Source organism: Ochotona curzoniae, unplaced genomic scaffold (genome assembly GCF_017591425.1).
Source record: "Ochotona curzoniae isolate NIBS_2020 unplaced genomic scaffold, NIBS_Ocur_1.0 contig_3498, whole genome shotgun sequence".
Lineage (NCBI taxonomy): Eukaryota > Metazoa > Chordata > Mammalia > Lagomorpha > Ochotonidae > Ochotona > Ochotona curzoniae.
The window spans coordinates 38,321,866-38,340,183 of NW_024465885.1; positions in this window are offsets into that span (position 1 = coordinate 38,321,866).

Sequence of the window (18,318 nt, forward strand, 5' to 3'; positions counted from 1 at the left end):
TGTCTTCCAAAGCTTCCAAGCATAATGACATCCTTGAAAACACTGGAGACAAGTTACCCAGTACCTCTGTTTGCAACACTCATAAGAAGCACATGTGGATTGTTTTCCAATGCAGTAATTCTGTTTTCTTGCTAAGTCTTTTGTAATCCAACTCATACTATGCCCTTAATGAATTCTCATTAACTCCTTTAGTTAAGTACATTATCCCTTCCTTTCACTTCTATTCTATTTTGTGTTTCTTGGTAATATATGTACCTTTTTATTGTTTCTTTATTTACTTATCACTTCATACCCTGAGGATAAGTAGAAAATTTCTTAAGAGTAGGTGCTGATATTTTGCCCAAATACATATTTTTCCTTGAAACAATTTTGCAAGTATAATCTCATTGACAGTCTTTTTTTTTTCTGTAAGCCAGATAAGCAACAGTACTATAATAAGAAATGATGAACAGATCAGAAACAACAAAATCCTTAGAATGTTTAAGTATAGGAACTCTTCAACTTATGATAGGCATACATATTGATACACCCATTACAAATTTCAAAATACTGTTTAAAAATATCATGTAATACAACTAGTCTGTGAAACGCAATAGCTTAGTACAACTCCTTTTAAGTGTGTGCTGAACACTCAGTGTTAGCATACTGATGGCAACAGCGTATAACATTGACTCTGCTTCTTAGTAATCGATTGAATGTATGATATTTACTCACGAGTGGGCATTTTGTAGATGTAGTAAGATAAAAACACAGAAAACTCAATACTTTAAAATTTTAAAAAAGCCATGGGGCTGCCCATCACTGTGAGAAACAAACCACTGAGCACTTATTAGTTCCAAATTCCAACTTGCTTCAAATTTCCTACTTAATATATATAAACTTCCAAGTGATTGTGTAGTCCAAAAGTCATGTGAGGCATCACAATTTGGGGATTTTGTACTATGTCTTGGACAACTAATATTCCAATAGCTAATTGTTTGATTTAAAATGTATTGGAAGAAAATCTAGAGATTTTATTTTGGATTATAATTAGTGGTATGAATTTTTTTTCTGTCCCTACCTTTGCTAATGCCAGCTCTACTTTGTCATCGTTTCCAATGACTTTCATCGGAGTGTGAGTCTATACACTAAGAGCTTTGTAATATCTCTTTGTATAGTTCCAGATCTTAAATTTTGGGGGATTTTCATTATGCAATTTTCAGATGAAGAAATAAAAACATCTAGAGTAACCTATCCGAATCCACATGAGTCTTAGGGGTGAGAATAAAAAAAGCCTTTTACTTTATGACAATGTCTGTTTTTCACAATTGTATAATCATGATGATCTGGTTATGGATTACTAGTAAAACCACACCTAATTAGTGAGGAAAGCCTAATTACATTTTAAAACAATTATTCAAGTCAAGAGGCAAAACTCGTATCCAATTCACTTTAAAATACTCCAGTATTCTACTGTATTAGATGCCTTCACTTTGTGCTGGTACCAGGAGGTCATGTCTAGTAATTTATAAATCAACTGGAAATAAGCAAAAGAGTAAGAAGTCAGCCACTGATTTTAGGAAATTGTCCCAAACTTGCAATGCTAAACAAAACAAATATTCTGGCTCGATCTTTCTTGCAAATGTGCATGTATGTGGTTATACATTCACTGTCATTTATTGTTCTTCAGAAAGTATGGTGAAGAAGGTAATTAAAGACCATTTGTTGGTGCAAGTGCCTTTGGGCATCATAACCCTAGCGTTCTGCTTTGTGTGGTCGTAATTACAGCATGCTAATCCAAGACTTCTATCGCGCTGCCATTCACTGACATGTTATAAATGGAGATCCTTTTTTTTTTTTTTTTTTTTGCTTTTGTACTAGAAAAAAATGTGTGTTCCCTTTCATGTCAGGATATATTATTTTTCAATCCGTTTGACTTTTAAAGTATGAGACAGTTGTTGTCAGATTTGGCTTTTATTGCATTTTTCCTTCAGCTGACTACCACAACGCCAGGTTTTCAAGTTTGCATGTTCAGGTTATTGGGATTTTGTTTTTCTAAGAGCAAGTAGAGTTCGCACTTCTGAAAATAGGAAAAATTGCTGTTCCACCCTCTCCCCCACCAACTTTGTTTATTGTTCAACGTTATTTGATTTAGGTTAAAATTAAAAATAATTTTTTTACAAGCTGTGACTAAATAAGGAAAACTCTGAAAACTGTTTTTCTTGTCATAACTGAGCATAAAAGAATTGGATGAAGAATGACTTTTGCTTTCAAAATTTAACTCTGACAAAATAGTAAATTTTGCAAAATAACTTTAAGCTCAAACAACCAGTGTTTTTTTTTATTATTTTAAAATATTTATTTATTTTTATTACAAAGTCATATATACAGAGAGGAAGACCTTCCATCCGATGATTCACTCCCCAAATGACCACAATGGCTGGTGCTGCGGCAATACGAAGCCAGGAGCCAGGAACCTCTTCCAGGTCTCCCATGCAGGTGCAGGGTCCCAAAGCTTTGGACCATCCTCAACTGCTTTCCCAGGCCACAAGCAGGGAGCTGGATGGGAAGTAGAGTTGCCAGGATTAGAACCGGTGCCCATATGGGATTCCGGTGCATTCAAGGCAAGGACTTTAGCTGCTAGGCCTCGCCACTGGGCCCAGAACTGGTGTTTTAAAGGTCTATGAGTCTCAACTAAAATGTGTTTTGAGGGACCAGTGTTGCAGCATAGCAACTGCTACTGCCACCTACGTAATTGGAATCCATATGGAGGCTGGTTTGAATGCGACCTTTATGTTAATGAACATGGGCAAACAGTGGAAGATGACCCAAACACTTGCACTGCTGCACCTGGGCCGGAGCCCTGGCTGAAGCAATCGGCTCCTGGTGTCAGCCTGGCCCTGTTCTGTTGTGGCCATTTGTGGAGTGATTCAACAAACAGAAGATCTCTATCCTTCTTTCTCTTTCCCTCTATAGTTCTGATTTAAAATAAAATAAAATAAAATAAAATAAAATAAAATAAAATAAAATAAAATAAAATAAAAGCCTCACAAACACATTTTATTCTGAAAACAAGATTTTAAAGTGTTTTTTCCAGTTTACTAAACTTTATCTACACATCAGATCAGACTTACTTTGTGAGTCCTCAACAACTTCACAGCTTTGACAGATTTTAACAATGAGATGAGCATTATACATCTCCAGAAAAGTAAAGTACAAATGCAAAATCTTTCTTTCTTTCAAAAAGTTGTAGGCCTATTTCAAAATGACAAATCTTTTGTAAAGTTGTACTACTCCGTATTAGTGCTTTTCAAACAAAAGTTGAAAACCAAGTGTCAGTGGGTCAAATTTAACCTCCAATTTTTTTTTTTTGACTGCAAAGAGAATTAGAATATTTGAACATGAGTCCTTTCACTTGGGGCCTGAAATTCCACAGAGCCATAGCCATAAGCATTAAATTGCATTTTAGAAGGTCTACCTGGTTATGAATAGCTTATGAAAGAGAAACATACATACATACACTAATTGAGATAATTATATTGAAATGTGATTCTCATGGTATACATTAGATGGAGAGATTTTGTTTTTAAACTTCTCTCACCTCAAAAGAAATCATCCTACTACTCAGTAGCCATATCAAAATAGCTTTCAAATAAAACTGTTTAAACTCTTGTAAGGTTGTCTCACCCTCGGTAAATATCAGAAGCAGTGAAGTAATCACACAAGTTTGTCAGGGCTGTTGATGATGGATTCACATTGGACAGGCTTTTATCTTACTGTCAAGGAGTTGTAAGAGTTCTGAACTCCTTATGCCAATATTTTCCCAGACGCTTAAGCATGAGCAGTATTCTGTTGATATGTGCAATTCAAAGCTGGGAATCGTGTGGCCTTAAGTTCAACCTTGGGCCGTTCTCTAACTCAGTCTCCTCTTTGAGACTTGGAGTGTCAAGTCCATCAAGGCGGATTGCCCGGTAATCTGCAGCAGCCATCAGCTCCTCAAACCCACGCCTCTTAGCAGACATGTGATACTCTAAGATGTGCTTAAACTGGTTTTCCTGAAGCTAATGTGTTCTAAAATCCCTCTTTAGGTCTGCTTTCCATTAGTGCAATAACTGCTTGGATGATAGGAGATGGGTTTAAAATAAATTAACATCTTAATTTTACCTTTTTTTTTCTTTTTGGTGTGATGGGTGAAGTGGAATTGCTAACATGCTATTATTTGAAGGACCAGTGGAATTTTCTCTGAAGATTCTTTATTGGCTTCATTCTTTATTTGCTCATGCCTTTAGCCTTCATCTGGCTTAACAACAGTTCATTTAGGTTTTATATTCAGACCATCTATTCTCCATAATAATGAGGCATTGTGATAATGTGGATAAATTAAATCCACAGTCCTATAATTATGTGCATAGTTCTCTTACCCTCTGAACTGTAAATCGCTTGAGCGAAGCTTTCATTTATTTTCGTCACACCTTAGTGAAGTTAAATTTGCTAGCGTAATAGTACATACCCAATAAAGGCAGATCAAATGGAAATGATGCTTGAAATTTTTTTTTTGCTTTAGTTTATTCTTTGTGAAAAAGGCAAAATGATGTATACTTCACATATGTAGCAAAAAGAATTAGTAAAATCATTTCTAGCAAAATATTTCTAGTAAAATATCTAGCATAGTGCCAGACCAAAAAAAGAAAAAAAAAAAGGATGTTCCATCTGTGTTGGCTTTAGTTATTGATAGATATTCATCCTTACTGATTTTATGATTATTACTTGTATGGGATTTCTTAAGCTCTCCCATTATAAAAGCTTTAGTGGCACTTTCACTGACAGCAGATGAAATGGAGACGTTTCCTGTGCTCCCATCTTCCAATGCATTTACTAATTCATGTTTCTGCAGTTCAAGACATTGCTAAATCTTGATGTCAAAAATGCATAAATCTGTGACATGTTGCTCAGAGATCTAAAATTACTAGAGAGTAGCAGAATAGCTGAAACGTAGACAGCTCAAATTCTCCTTATTAAAAGATTGTTTCTTCCTTGAGGGAGGATTCATGATTCCTGGTAGTGGTTGGTTCATGCTCTCTGAAATGTGTTCATATTATTCACAGTATCACACTTCAGTCATTTAGCAGCAAAAACCTTGAAGCAAAGGAGTGCTGCGTTTGTTAATCTGTCCCATCCCCCATTACATAGTTTGCTCACAGGTGATATTTCATTACACAGTTAACCACAAAATAATGCCAGAATTAGAGTAAGATGATCTTGACTTTTCTATACTCCCTTTTTGCTGTGCCAATCAGTCAGTTTTTCTGGATTTCAGTCATCACTCTGAACTATGTAATTTCTGACTTCAAAATTATGTTGGCCTTTAGAACGCACGAGCTTTCTCCTCGTGTTTGCCAAAACGACTGAATGGGTTTTGATTCACATAGATGTACAACAGAGCCTATTGTTTCCTCCACCTCTTTTCATCTACGAGATTGTGTTATAAATTCATATATTGGGTTTTTGGGAACTCGTGTTGCCCCTTCACTAACATGGGAAAAATTATTTGTTCTCATTACCAAAAAAACAACTGAGAGAACAGGAGTACGCTAACTGTAGTTAACTGATTTACTTTCTCTTTTTACCAGTTAAACTTTAATGCATAGGTATTGGAAGTTTCCAATATTCTATTGAACTGAGTTCTATTTAGGGTAGGATTATAAAATGATATGCTATCAAAAATCTCATTCAGAAATAGCTGTTTTCATTTGCTTGCACATGAAAATATAGCCAGCAGAAGCAAGAACACTGTATGTATCTGTTAGCAGCCTTTGAAACTGTCTGCGGGAGGATATGGAGCTATGCTGCCATCCTAGACCTGCACAGCTGTTAGTAACAAGAGGCTGACTATGGAATTGAGGAGCGAGGCCAGCTTTGACTGTGTAGCATATCTTTTTTTTTAAGACAAGAATCCAGATTTCATTTCTCTGCTTGACTTCATAGAACTCAGAAATTGCTACAGATTAAACAACATAATCTACTCTTGCTATTCACTGGAATTGTGGCAGTGGAAAATTAATGAAGTTTTTCCTCTAATTATAGTCTCAGTTGGTAAATTACTGGACACTCCAAGATTTCATATGAAGGGATCCATATGGTCATAGAATCTCGAAGCACTCTTGCTTGAAACTCGTCCTGGTTCTCTCACCTCTCAACGGAGTTGTCATTGTGCCTGCTCTTGCCAAGGATGACTTAGTCATCCCAGCTGCACCCCCATATGAACCAAATGCACTCACCTTGGCTTTGTTTTCAGAAAAGTCACGACTCAGTGTCAGTCTTGGTTTCCCTAATGGAGGTCTAGAACTAAAGTAGAGAAACAAAAGTGTGAAAAATTAAAACCATTTCTGGTCAGCTTTTACTAGTGTGGCACCACATTGGAAGAAGCCCATACAGTAGATAGTATCTCTCTTCTCATCTGTAAGAGGTTCTGAAATGTAGATCTGATATGGCCTTGCAAAGACACTTTTGTGTCTAACCAGTACATTGTGATTTTTCTTTAAAACTGTGATCAATTTAGTAGCTAAACTTGTGACCCAATGAGTTAAGCTTTAGTCTTCCACTTGGGATCCCATTTGTTCTGGGACCATTTCAAGCCCCAGCCTCTCTTCTGCTCATGCAATCTGCCACTGAACCTGGAATAGTGGCAGAAGATGGCCCAGGTACTTGGACTCCTGACACGTATGTGGAAGCCCTAGATGGAGTTCAGGTTCCTGAATTCAGCCCGAGCCAGCCCTGGCCATTGCAGCAGTTTGGTGGAGTGAACCAAGAGACAGAAAGTCTCTTTCTTTGCTTTTGAAATAAGGAAATAAAACTTTGGCTGGTTCAATAACTCACTACTTTTTATTGCTTTCTTTCCCTGCCTGTCTTGCTTTCCTTCATCCTGCATTCTTATTGCCCTTAGATTGTAGCTTCCTTTTTTTTCCCCCCAAAGCATCAATGTCTAAGTTTCACATCAGACTCTATTACTTTCAGATTTTGAATAAAGCTTGTTTTCTACAGAAGAGGAAATTGAAATTCAGAGCAATTAAATTACTTTTCCATGATCAAATATTGCAAAATTCATTTCTAAGGCTCATTTCCTTTGGCCTTCTATCAAATAACTCTGATAAAGTTACCCTCTTATTAATAGCCGACTTAGCCCCCTGAAAAGTCTTCCTACTTTATGCAACTGCCATGCTGATGTTTTCCTTTTTTTGAATGAAAATCATACTTTTTTTTGTCTTTATTTGTGTGCCTTCATTTCATGATTTCTGATGTACTTTGCCCTATATTCTTACGGGGTTCCTTGAATTGTTTATTACACAGGACTATGAGTATAGCAAAGGCCCTCTGGGAAGAAATTATGAAGAGCTTTGCTACAGCTGGAGGAAATTCTCTCTCCACTTACTGAGTGGCTCCTGAGAAGCCCTCCACAGCCACCTGTTAGAAACACACACACACACACACACACACACAGTGTCCTATCTCCTTGCCCTCCATCAGGTTTTGTAACTTAGCTTCTCTAGCCCTATTCTGTGTGTGTGTGTGTGTGTGTGTGTGTGTGTGTGTGTGTGTGTGCGTGTGTTTCAAACTTGAACTTATTCTCTTATCAGGACACAATTCTCTCTAAAAGCCAAAATCTATAAGAAAAAAGTGTGCTTCTCCTCTGCAGAAACCACATGATACCTGGTGAATTAATTAGGCTAAACATATATATTAGACGTTAAAATATGTTGAGTCTTGCAACAGCCAGATGGATGTGCTTTAAATTTATAAAGAAAAAATTTTATGATGATAAAAAATTTTAAGGTTCTAATATATTGTTTATATTGGATTCATTTTCCTCTTCTGTGAAGTGAGAAAGATGCCTCCTGGGTTCTAATGACAAACACTTCTTTTTTTGAAACAGCATAGGACATGTGTACAAACATTTCAGTGATCAAAATTAATATAGTGCTTTCCAGCCAAGAATCATGCTTTAAATTGGGCAAATAATGAAGCAATTTGTGCAATCATATTTTGGAACACATGACCATCACATTTTTCCGTCTCTTGAAATGCGTTGTGTCATCAACTGGACATCATTTTTTGCACTTTTTTCTTTTCAGAGTTAATGTGAGAGCCCCCGTCGTGAATCAGGGACTCATCCACTTATTTTCCTTCCATACTGGAGTCTACTTTATAGACTCCGGCAATAAGGTTGTTCATAAACGTGGCTTTTCACTTCCGTTCATTCTGTGATGCATTTCCACTTACAGTGACAAACTGATTTTGATCAGATTTGGAATTTCATCCTCTGTGAGCAAAGGAGCCAAATGTGCCTTCACCAAATTGAGTTTTCAGTGAGTTTACTTGGATGAAGAAGGTACTGGGTATGAATATTGTGTACTGGATCTTAGGAAGCTCATAACTTAAACCAGCACCTTTATTTTCTGATGCATTAGCTCCCGAAAATTCTTTTTTCGTTTCACCTGACTGTTCCTTTGTTGGGTTTCTAGACAGAGCCTGCTCTCAGTGCTTTTCTACTCTTTCATTTAAAAGAACAGCAGCTCTGAGTTAATTATCCTCATCATTATTTTTACTTGTAGCATCTCTTTTTAAAGATTTATTTTTTGAGAAATATTTTACAGAGAGAGAAGGGATGGAAACAGAGTTTGTCCACCGTCTGGCTCACTCCCAAAATGGTCACAAAGACCAAAATTAAACTGATCCAAAACTGGAAGCCAGTATCTTCTTCTCAATTTCCCACATGGGTGCAGGAGCCCAAGGACTTGGATCATCTGCTGTTTTTTTCCCAGGTCTAAGTAGAGAGCTGGATCAGAAGTGGAGCATGCAAATCCAAACTGGTGCCAGTGTGGGATACTGGCAGTAGCAGGTACAGGATTAATCCATTATACACTGTCTCAGCATCAGCACATCTTTTTTTATTTCATCAGCTTTACATAGCGTCCTTGAACTCATCCAAGCAAAACTCAAATTTCATTCCTTGTAACACTCTTTTGCTAGTAAAAAATACCAAATAAAACTGTATGCTTCCGTGCTTACCCACGTGAAAATACTTATGTGCAGCCTTAATCACATTCACGGCTTGATCTTAGCATTTGGTGCTACCATGAGGCATCTTCTTCCATGGATACCAGCACTATTGATCTTCTAAGGAATCCAAAGATGCATTGGAATCTAACTTCATGTTAACATTGGGGAAAAAGGTAGAAAAAATAACAGATGAATGATGTCTATATAAGGTGAGCAGCAGGAAACAGAATATTGTATAAAACAATTCAAATATGATTAATGTATTCTAACAATCTATAAGACTAAATATAAGGGGCTGCATGCAGATTGGTGAATATATTGCCAAACTTCTTGCAATTTTGAGTGGAAGAAAAATTGAATCTGCAATTTTATTTTGTAACTTAAATATGATAGAAGTGCAAATTGATCAAGTAACATTATTAATCAAGAAGATTATTATATATTGCTACAATTTTAGTTAAAGTAAAACCACATGATTGTTAGAGAAATCAGTGATTCCCTATTCCTCTTAAGTTTTCTATTCACACTTATAGTTTTTGATGTATGTACATATTGCTGTCAAAATCTGTATTTTAGTGGACTTTTATTCTGCATTTTTTCTTTTTATTGTAATGGGATTAATTTTATTGTTACATATATTGACAATTTGTATTTCCTTATTTAATGCTTCTTATTTCACAGAAATTTCCCAAGTTTATTATTAATGTAATGAATATTTCAGATGTAGAATTCAATGACTACAATGGAGAACAACCACTTTTTAAAAAGATTTTGTTTTAACCGGAAAGGAAGGTATACAGAGAAAAGAAACAGAGAGGAGGCTCTTCCATTTGCGAATTCACTGCTCAAGGGGCCACATCGGCTTGAACGGGAAGCTGGAAAGGAAATGGAAGCCAGGATATGAACATGAGCACCTCTGGGATCTGGCAGATGCAAGGATTTAGATGTCACGCTGGGCGTGAAATCCTTAGATATTTACTTTAGGTTTTAGTTTCAGAAAATCTTTTTATGGCTGACTTATTTTATATAACAGTATTATGCATGATTCAAAGACATTTGTTCCTAAAAAGAAAATTAGTGCCTTGATATCATACACTATTTTATCCATGTTCAGTTTTTTCATTTGTCTAACCATTTTGTTTCTTCTTTTTACCTTTGATTTGAGTCATGCCTTCTAAAATGGTGCATGTTGTTATTCGATTGATTATTCTCTTCCCTTTTTGTAATATACAAGCTTCCTCTTCCATTATTTTCTTCTTAGTAAAATTACTGAATACACAGGCTTCTTTGTTCTGTAGAGCTTTCTTTCCCAGTGGCATCTTGCAGTTCTCAACATGTTTTTCCAAGTTTTTTGCGGGTTCTTGGATGCAGGCGTGCAGTCAGCTTTGGCTGCCCATTTGATGACAGGAATCCTCCACAGATCCTCATGTGGTTTCTCTCTGAAACCGGAGTCATTGGGTAGTGATTTTATCTTATTAGCAAAAGGTTTGTTTTCCATCTTCCTTTGCATTTTATTGTTTTATTTGCTTAAGATGAATCAACATAATGCCCTCCACAGCTCAAATTTAGGAGCACAGTGACATTTTCCACTTCTTTATTGTTTTTTTCTTTAAATTTTTACAATAGAGCAGTTTCAGCTCACTTCTCACACACAGACTTAGCATCCATTATTCTCTAACTGGAAACCTTTTATGAAGAGATTTACTCAAAGATTTTAATTAACTCCAGGTTAAAATTCACAAATGCATGGAGGAATATTTATCTTTTCCCAACATTGGTTAGTTAGAAGATTAAACAACGAATGACCAAGTTACCTCAACCATTAAGAACTTATAGACTTTAGCATGATTGATTCATTCGGATCCATATCAGTCTCTTATAATATTGATGATCAGTTTGGCAATGAAAAATTGAATCATTTTGTTTGAAAAAATCCTAGACCTTTTTAACAGTTTCTTTTCTTTTGGTTAAACAAGATGTTCTGGTCTCCCCAAGCATATTTCCTTCCCAAGAATTCAATCACTTATTTTACTATAATATATTAACAAATTAAAAATAAAAATAATACCTTTGTTTTCTTTCAGTGTGAAATTCTGACTATTGGCAGCAATCTGCATGCATGAAGTTAAGAATATATACTACAATTATACTAGCAAGCTGCTGTTTTGGATTTTCTTCTTATTGTTAAAGAAAGGTTTCTCTGTTTTACAACTGATTTGAGAACCAAAGAGTCAAGAATGGACTAAAAAGTTATTACCCATGATGACACCATTAGATACTTTGAGGACAGAATGGTGTAGAACTACTGTAGAAAATTCCTTGGGCCATTTCGCTACAGAAAGCTGAGATGCTGTGTATTTTTAAAATCAGCAGGATAATGATGACTTTGTCAACCTGAGTGACCACAAACAACGTAATCATCCCCCCAAAACCATGTTCATCATAGTGTATGCATGGTATTTGATTCCTGGCTGTCTAAATCTCTGGCAGTTTTGAAAAGGAGTACCATAGTATAATCCTGTTGCAGACACTATTTTTTTTAAACATAAAAATAAATGCCATGTTGGGGATTGTATTGTGGTTTAGCAGGTTAAGCTACTATATTGGCAGCCCATGTTGGCTCTGTTGTCAGTCCCAGCTACTCCATTCTGATTCAGCTCCCTGCTAATCTGCCTGGGAAATCAACCGACAAAGGCCCAATCCTTACAGCTTCTGCCTTTGTTTGGGAGACCCAGATGAAGCTACTGGCCCTGGGCTTTGGGCTGACACACGTCTGGATTAAATCTGTTTTCGGTGGCAATCAGTCAGTAGAATAACTGTATTTCTCCCTCATTCCCTTTGTATCTCTAACTTTCAAAGAATAAATCTTTAAAAACTGTTATGTTAATATTACACCTTAACTTAATTCCATAGTCTGGAATTACCCAATGAAATTAAATTTTTATTCTCCTTAGAGGGTGTTTCATTTTCACTTAGCTCAAAACATTTGTATTTTTTCTGACATATTATTCTTAAAATTCTGGTATAAAATACTTTAAATGCTTAATGTTTAGATAACTTTTTTTTAAAGATTTATTTTTATTATTTTTTTATTGGAAAGGCGGATATACAGAGAGGAGAGACAGAGAGGAAGATCTTCCGTCCGATGATTCACTCCCCAAGTGAGCGCAATGGCCGATACTATGCCGATCCGAAGCCAGGAGCCTCTTCCGGGTCTCCCACGCGGGTGCAGGTTCCCAAAGCTTTGGGCCGTCCTCGACTGCTTTCCCAGGCCACAGGCAGGGAGCTGGAAGGGAAGCGGGGCTGCCGGGATTAGAACCGGCGGCCATATGGGATCCCAGGCGTGCAAGGCGAGGACCTTTAACCACTTGCGCCACCGCGCTGGGCCCTTAATGTTTAGATAACTTTGAGCAACTTCTTCATTTTAATGTCTTCTGGTGCTAGTCTGTGAAACAGATTTTAATCATTTTGTTTAAGTGAACATAAGTGCATTTTTTCCTGCGTATGTTCTGCACAGTTAATTATGTTGAAGATTTTACTGAATGTTTACATTTTCTTCTACTATACTGTTCTAATAAATATTAGTTGTGTAGATATTTTTCATTGCAGGTCATTTTAGCTATAAATTCTGTTTTCAAAAATATTTTGGTGATGGGGTTTCAAGGTCAAAGCCATCTACCATTCCCGGTGTGTGACTACACATACTGAAGCAGTATATGACAGATCAACAGGGAAAGTAATGGCAACACAAGGGAAGTTATTTTTAAAATCCTTTATGTTTCTGGGATCAGTGTGGTGGCCTAGTGTCTAAAGTCTTTGCCTTGAATGCTCCGGGATCCCATATTGACACTTTCCATCCAGCTCCCTGCCCGTGGCCTGTGAAAGCAGTTAAGGACGGCCCAATGCCTTGTGATCACACACCCTTGTGGGAGATCCAGAAGAAACTCCAGGCTCCTGGCTTTGGATCAGCTCAGCTCCGGCCATTGCGGTCACTTGGGGAGAGAATCGTCAGATGGAAGATCTTCCCCTCTGTCTCTCCTCCTCTCTGTATACCTGACTTTTCAATAAAATAATAAATCTATTCAAAAATTCTTTATTTTGTAAAAGCAATGATAAACAGAAGAAGAGACACAAAGAGAGAGAGAGAGATACAGGGCTTCCATTTGCTGACACTGAAGCCAGGAACTGGGAGCAGGAATTAAGTCTCCTACATGTGTGAAAGGACCCAAGAACAGCCCATTTTCTACTGCTTTCTAAGGAATGCTAGAAATGAGCTGGACCAGAAATATAGTAGCTAGCACTCAAATGGACATATTATCTCTGCTATGCCATCCTGTTGGCCTCAAGAAAATATCTCAAGGGCCCGGCGCAGTGGCACAGTGGTTAAGGTCCTCGCCTTGCACGCCCCAGGATCCCATATGGGCACCAGTTCTATCCCGGCAGCCCTGCTTCCCATCCAACTCCCTGCCTGTGGCCCGGGAAAGCAGTCGAGGACAGCCCAAAGCTTTGGGACCCTGCACCTGCGTGTGCAAGACCCGGAAGAGGCTCCTGGCTTCGGATTGGCTCAGTTCCAGCCATTGCGGCCACCTGGGAGTGAATCATCGGACGGAAGCTCTTCCTCTCTGTCTCTCCTCTCTGTATATCTGCCTTTCCAATAAAAAAAATAATAAAAATAAATCTTAAAAAAAAAAGAAAATATCTTAAGAATTTATTGATAGAAACCAAGAGCCATATTCAGAAAGATTCGAAAAGTGGAATGGTAGATAATGGAAATCAAATAAAAATTTGAAATGACAAAAGCCATGGAAGTAACAAAGGGTCTCCATAACAGTGCTTAATGCACCTTGATCCTCTATGACACAAACATAAACAGCTTAAAGATCTTGCTTATGATTTAGCAGATTTCATAAATTATTGAGTAGTCTGATTATTAAATCTATGGAAAAGTAAATGTTCTCTTAAAGGAAAAGCAAGGTCTTTAACTAGAAATGAAAATACTCCTTGAAACCTGAATTTTCAGAATATCTTTAATGCACTGAAGCTAAGCGAGTATCCTCTTCTTCCGTTGTTGAATGCGCACGGTATCCCCTGGCTTGTGGATAATCCAAATGCTTTCCAACATGCTACAGACATTTTAAGACGATGCTTGCTATCTTGGTCTGTGTGTGATGCTTAACAAAATACTATTACTGAATGTCTTACAAAACACTTACATTTACTTGTTACAATTCTGCATGTTGATCTGTGCAGCATCAAGACACTGGCAGATTCGGTGCCTTCTGAGGCTGTTCTTACTGATAAGCAGCCCTCTTCCCACATAGTCTTACATGAAGAAGTGCTGAGGGACCATGTATGCACATTGTCTATTAAGACACTAATTCCATCTCCAAGGGCTCCACTCTAACCATGTAACCACTGTACAAACGTCCTACCCACACCAGTACTTTGGGGTAACTGTCTTAACATATGATTTTGTGAGAGGAATAAAATCCACATATAACACTCTCTTAATGCCATGGATCATCATGGTGTCTGCTCCCTCACACCACCTTCTGAACTTAAATAATAAATCTGATTACTGATCCAGATAGTAGTTCAATCACATTTGTTCCAAACGTGGTGTCTTTACTAAAACAGATTAACGTAGCATCTGATGTGCCTATCCACCGAGAGGCAGGCACAGTGCCTTTCAGTCAATTAGGTAACAGGGTCAGAATTTGATGGTGTACAATATAATGATGCCTTTTTAAAAAAGTCTTTTTCCTAATACAGTTACGTAGGCTCAGGGATTTCTCCTTCCACCCCTTCCCTTTCCCCTTCATCCCAATGTTTTCCCCTGTATTGTTACAATACACCCATTGCTTCTTTACCATACATCTGCCTTAAACCTCCTGCCTGCCATTAAAATGTAGATCCTAAAGATTTATGATCCATGTGGATATTCTGCAGATTCGTTGTTGGTTCACACTGATGATGACATCATGCCGACAGATCACATGAGAAAATAATGTCAATGCTTCATGTTCTGGAAGAAAAGAAAAAGCACATTGAGAAGGAAACACAATGAGACAAAATTAAACATAAAAATCTACTACACTGAAGCTATTTTAGGATTTCAATGGCTTGTACTACTTGGATTACTTCTTTTTAAGTCAAAGACAACTTAACAAAACTTGTTTTTCCTTCCAATAAAACTGAATCATTAAGTAGATTTCTTTTTTTTATAGATTTATGTATTTTTATTGGAAAGCCAGATACACAGGGAAGAGGAGAGACAGAGAGGAAGATCTTCCGTCCAATGATTCACTCCCCCAAGCAGCCGCGAAAGCTGGAACTGAGCCAATCCGAAGCCAGGAGCTCTTCCGGGTCTCCCACATGGGTGCAGGGTCCCAAGGCTTTGGGCCGTCCTCGACTGCTTTCCCAGGCCACAAGCAGGGAGCTGGATGGGAAGTGGAGCTGCCGGGATTAGAACTGGCGCCCATATGGGATCCTGGCATGTGCAAGGCGACTACTATGCTGTCACGCTGGGCCCCATAATAGATTTCTTCAACTCCTCACCTATGGACATTGCACCACACCTCAATGATGAGGACAGTTGTTAGTTGCAAATGGAGTCAAAGAAAGATAGCACTTTGCACTGTGAGTGTTCATGAACCCATGGTACTGAGCTATTTGTGGTTTAAAAGAAAGCAAAAATACAAATGTGGGACAGATTAGACCAGTCTTCTTCAGACACTGATGTGCATAGGAACCAGGCCTCAGGGCATGCCTGGTGCGGGTTATTTGGAGTCACGCTGACAAGACTGCAGCTCCCATTTGTGCATGTTAGGGTGGTGTGTGGTGGGCAGTGTTATGCTGCGTTGCAGGATCCATTGGTTTGCATATGAGATGGGGCTGGGACTGAACTGACCAGGTGATTGCAGCCACCAGTGTGTGAGTAGGCTGTGGGTGATGGACTGAGCCAGTCCCCACACCAGCTGACACACACAAGAGTCAAGGTGAGGTAACTTCCAGTGAGGTTTTTTGGGGATCCCCAACCCCACCTGGATCATTGAAATCAGAACTCCAACCATGATGAAAATCACAGAATTCATGGTGTGACTGTGGAATGCATGTGTCAGAATTAGGTCTGCACAGTGGCCTGTGTGGTGGACAGTATGCACAGAAGCTCATAGGAGACATGACAACAAACTCATTGAGACCCACAGACGACATCTAGTACCTTGGAGGTCAGAACAAATTGAATAGCTCTCTTGGACAAGTATCTGGAATAATCGAGACTCTAAGGTGGACTATCACCCAATGGATATTGGAAGGATTTCCTCAGCCTTGGCGTAATGAAATCAACAACATCTCAGAACTATCAAGATTGCATGCTCCTCCTCAGGAACCCTTGGAAGACGTTGGGTGGCTTTGCCTCATTCCTGGGTACTGATGCAGCTGGTTGCTAATAGCGACGCTCGCCCCTCTTCTGTCTGGTTTCCTCAGATATCAGAAGATAAAACCAAATTTGATGCAGTTGTCACATTCCTCGACCCTCCTCATCCTAATCTGTGCTCCACATGGGCATACATCCCTCTGAACTATGTAAACATCATTAAAAATGAAACAAGCTATTATTTAAAATGCATCCCATGCATTTTCTTTTAAAACATTTGGCAATTCCCAGTACCCAGTGGAACAAGGAAGTGTACACCACTAGAAAATACAGGCTGGGGCCCGGTGCGGTGGCACAAGTGGTTGGGGTCCTCGCCCTGCACGCCCGGGATCCCATATGGGCGCCGGTTCTAATCCCGGCAGCCCTGCTTCCCTTCCAGCTCCCTGCCTGTGGCCCGGGAAAGCATGGCTTTGGGACCCTGCACCTGCGTGGGAGACCCGGAAGAGGCTCCTGGCTTCGGATAGGCATAGTATCGGCTGTTACACTCACTTGGGGAGTGGATCATTGGACGGAAGCGCTTCCTCTCTGTCTCTCCTCTCTGTATATCTGCCTTTCCAATAAAAAAAAAATAATAAAAATAAATCTTAAAAAAATGAAATAAAAGAAAATACAGGCTGATATGCTATGAGCTCTGTCATGGACAAAATACACAAGACTCAACATCAAGTGATTTAGAACCTTAACTGGTTAACATTGATATGGACACCCAGGGAGCCTCCAGTGATCACTTCAAATTACACAGAGGGCTGGTGATAAAGAAAGATTTTATGTTGGTGAAAAGAGAGAATGTTGGACTAAAACTGTCAGAAATGTCTCAATGTATCTCTCTTAGAAAAAAATATTGTGGAAGTAGTCTAATATAAATATGCCTTTAAGACTTTTAAAAATATGAAAGAGTCCCGTTTTAAAATGTGATGATGGGGGCCAGTGTGATGGCTTGGTGGCTAAAACCTCACCTTGCACATGCCAGGATCCCAGTTGGGCACAGGTTCCTGTCATGGCTGCTCCACTTCCCATCAAGCTTCCTGCTTGTGACCTGGGAAAAGAGTAGAGTCAATAAATTGTACCAAAGTGGGCTGGGCACCTTTATTTTGGTCAATAAAATAGTACTAGAACATGGTCATGGTGTTTTATCTCCATATGCTCTATGGTTAACTTCATTCTGTAACTACATGGCTGACTACTTGTAACCAGTGACCAGTAGCCCATAAAACCAAGATATCTGCAACTTTCTCTTTAGAGGACAAGTTTTCATGCAAGACATCTGTCCTTATTTCTACTCTGCTAAGAGATACAGAAGCACAACATGTTTTCATTTACATTGTGTGTAGAAGGCAAGAAAGAAAGGGTACTTTATTTTGATGTACTTATTATTTGAGTCAGTTACACCTTCATCATCTGTGCAGAAGAGGATTCTAATAATAACGAAGATTGAATCCTGCTTTTGCAGTTTCTGAAGCGTGCGCAGAAAGAGTAGAAGGAGGTTCTATGTGCTGATGCACTGCCTGTCTTTGACATTCATAGGGGATTGTGAACCTTGCATAGATACAGAAATCTGATTATGTTCAAGTGCTGTGTATGAAGTGGTATAGTATTTGGTATCATGTATGAACATCCTCTCTAACATTTTAAACCTGTACATAGCAGTGTAAGTGCTATGAAATTAGATGTTTTGCGTATTTAATTATAAAAAATTCATTTGAGAGACAGGAAGAGTTTCAACCACTGGTTATCTCACCAAGCCTCTACCAGGACCCCAGACCTGAGCCACACTATACCTGGGTGTTGGAATTCAATCTAGGTTATTCAAATGGAATCAGGGACCCAATCACTTAAATACTTTT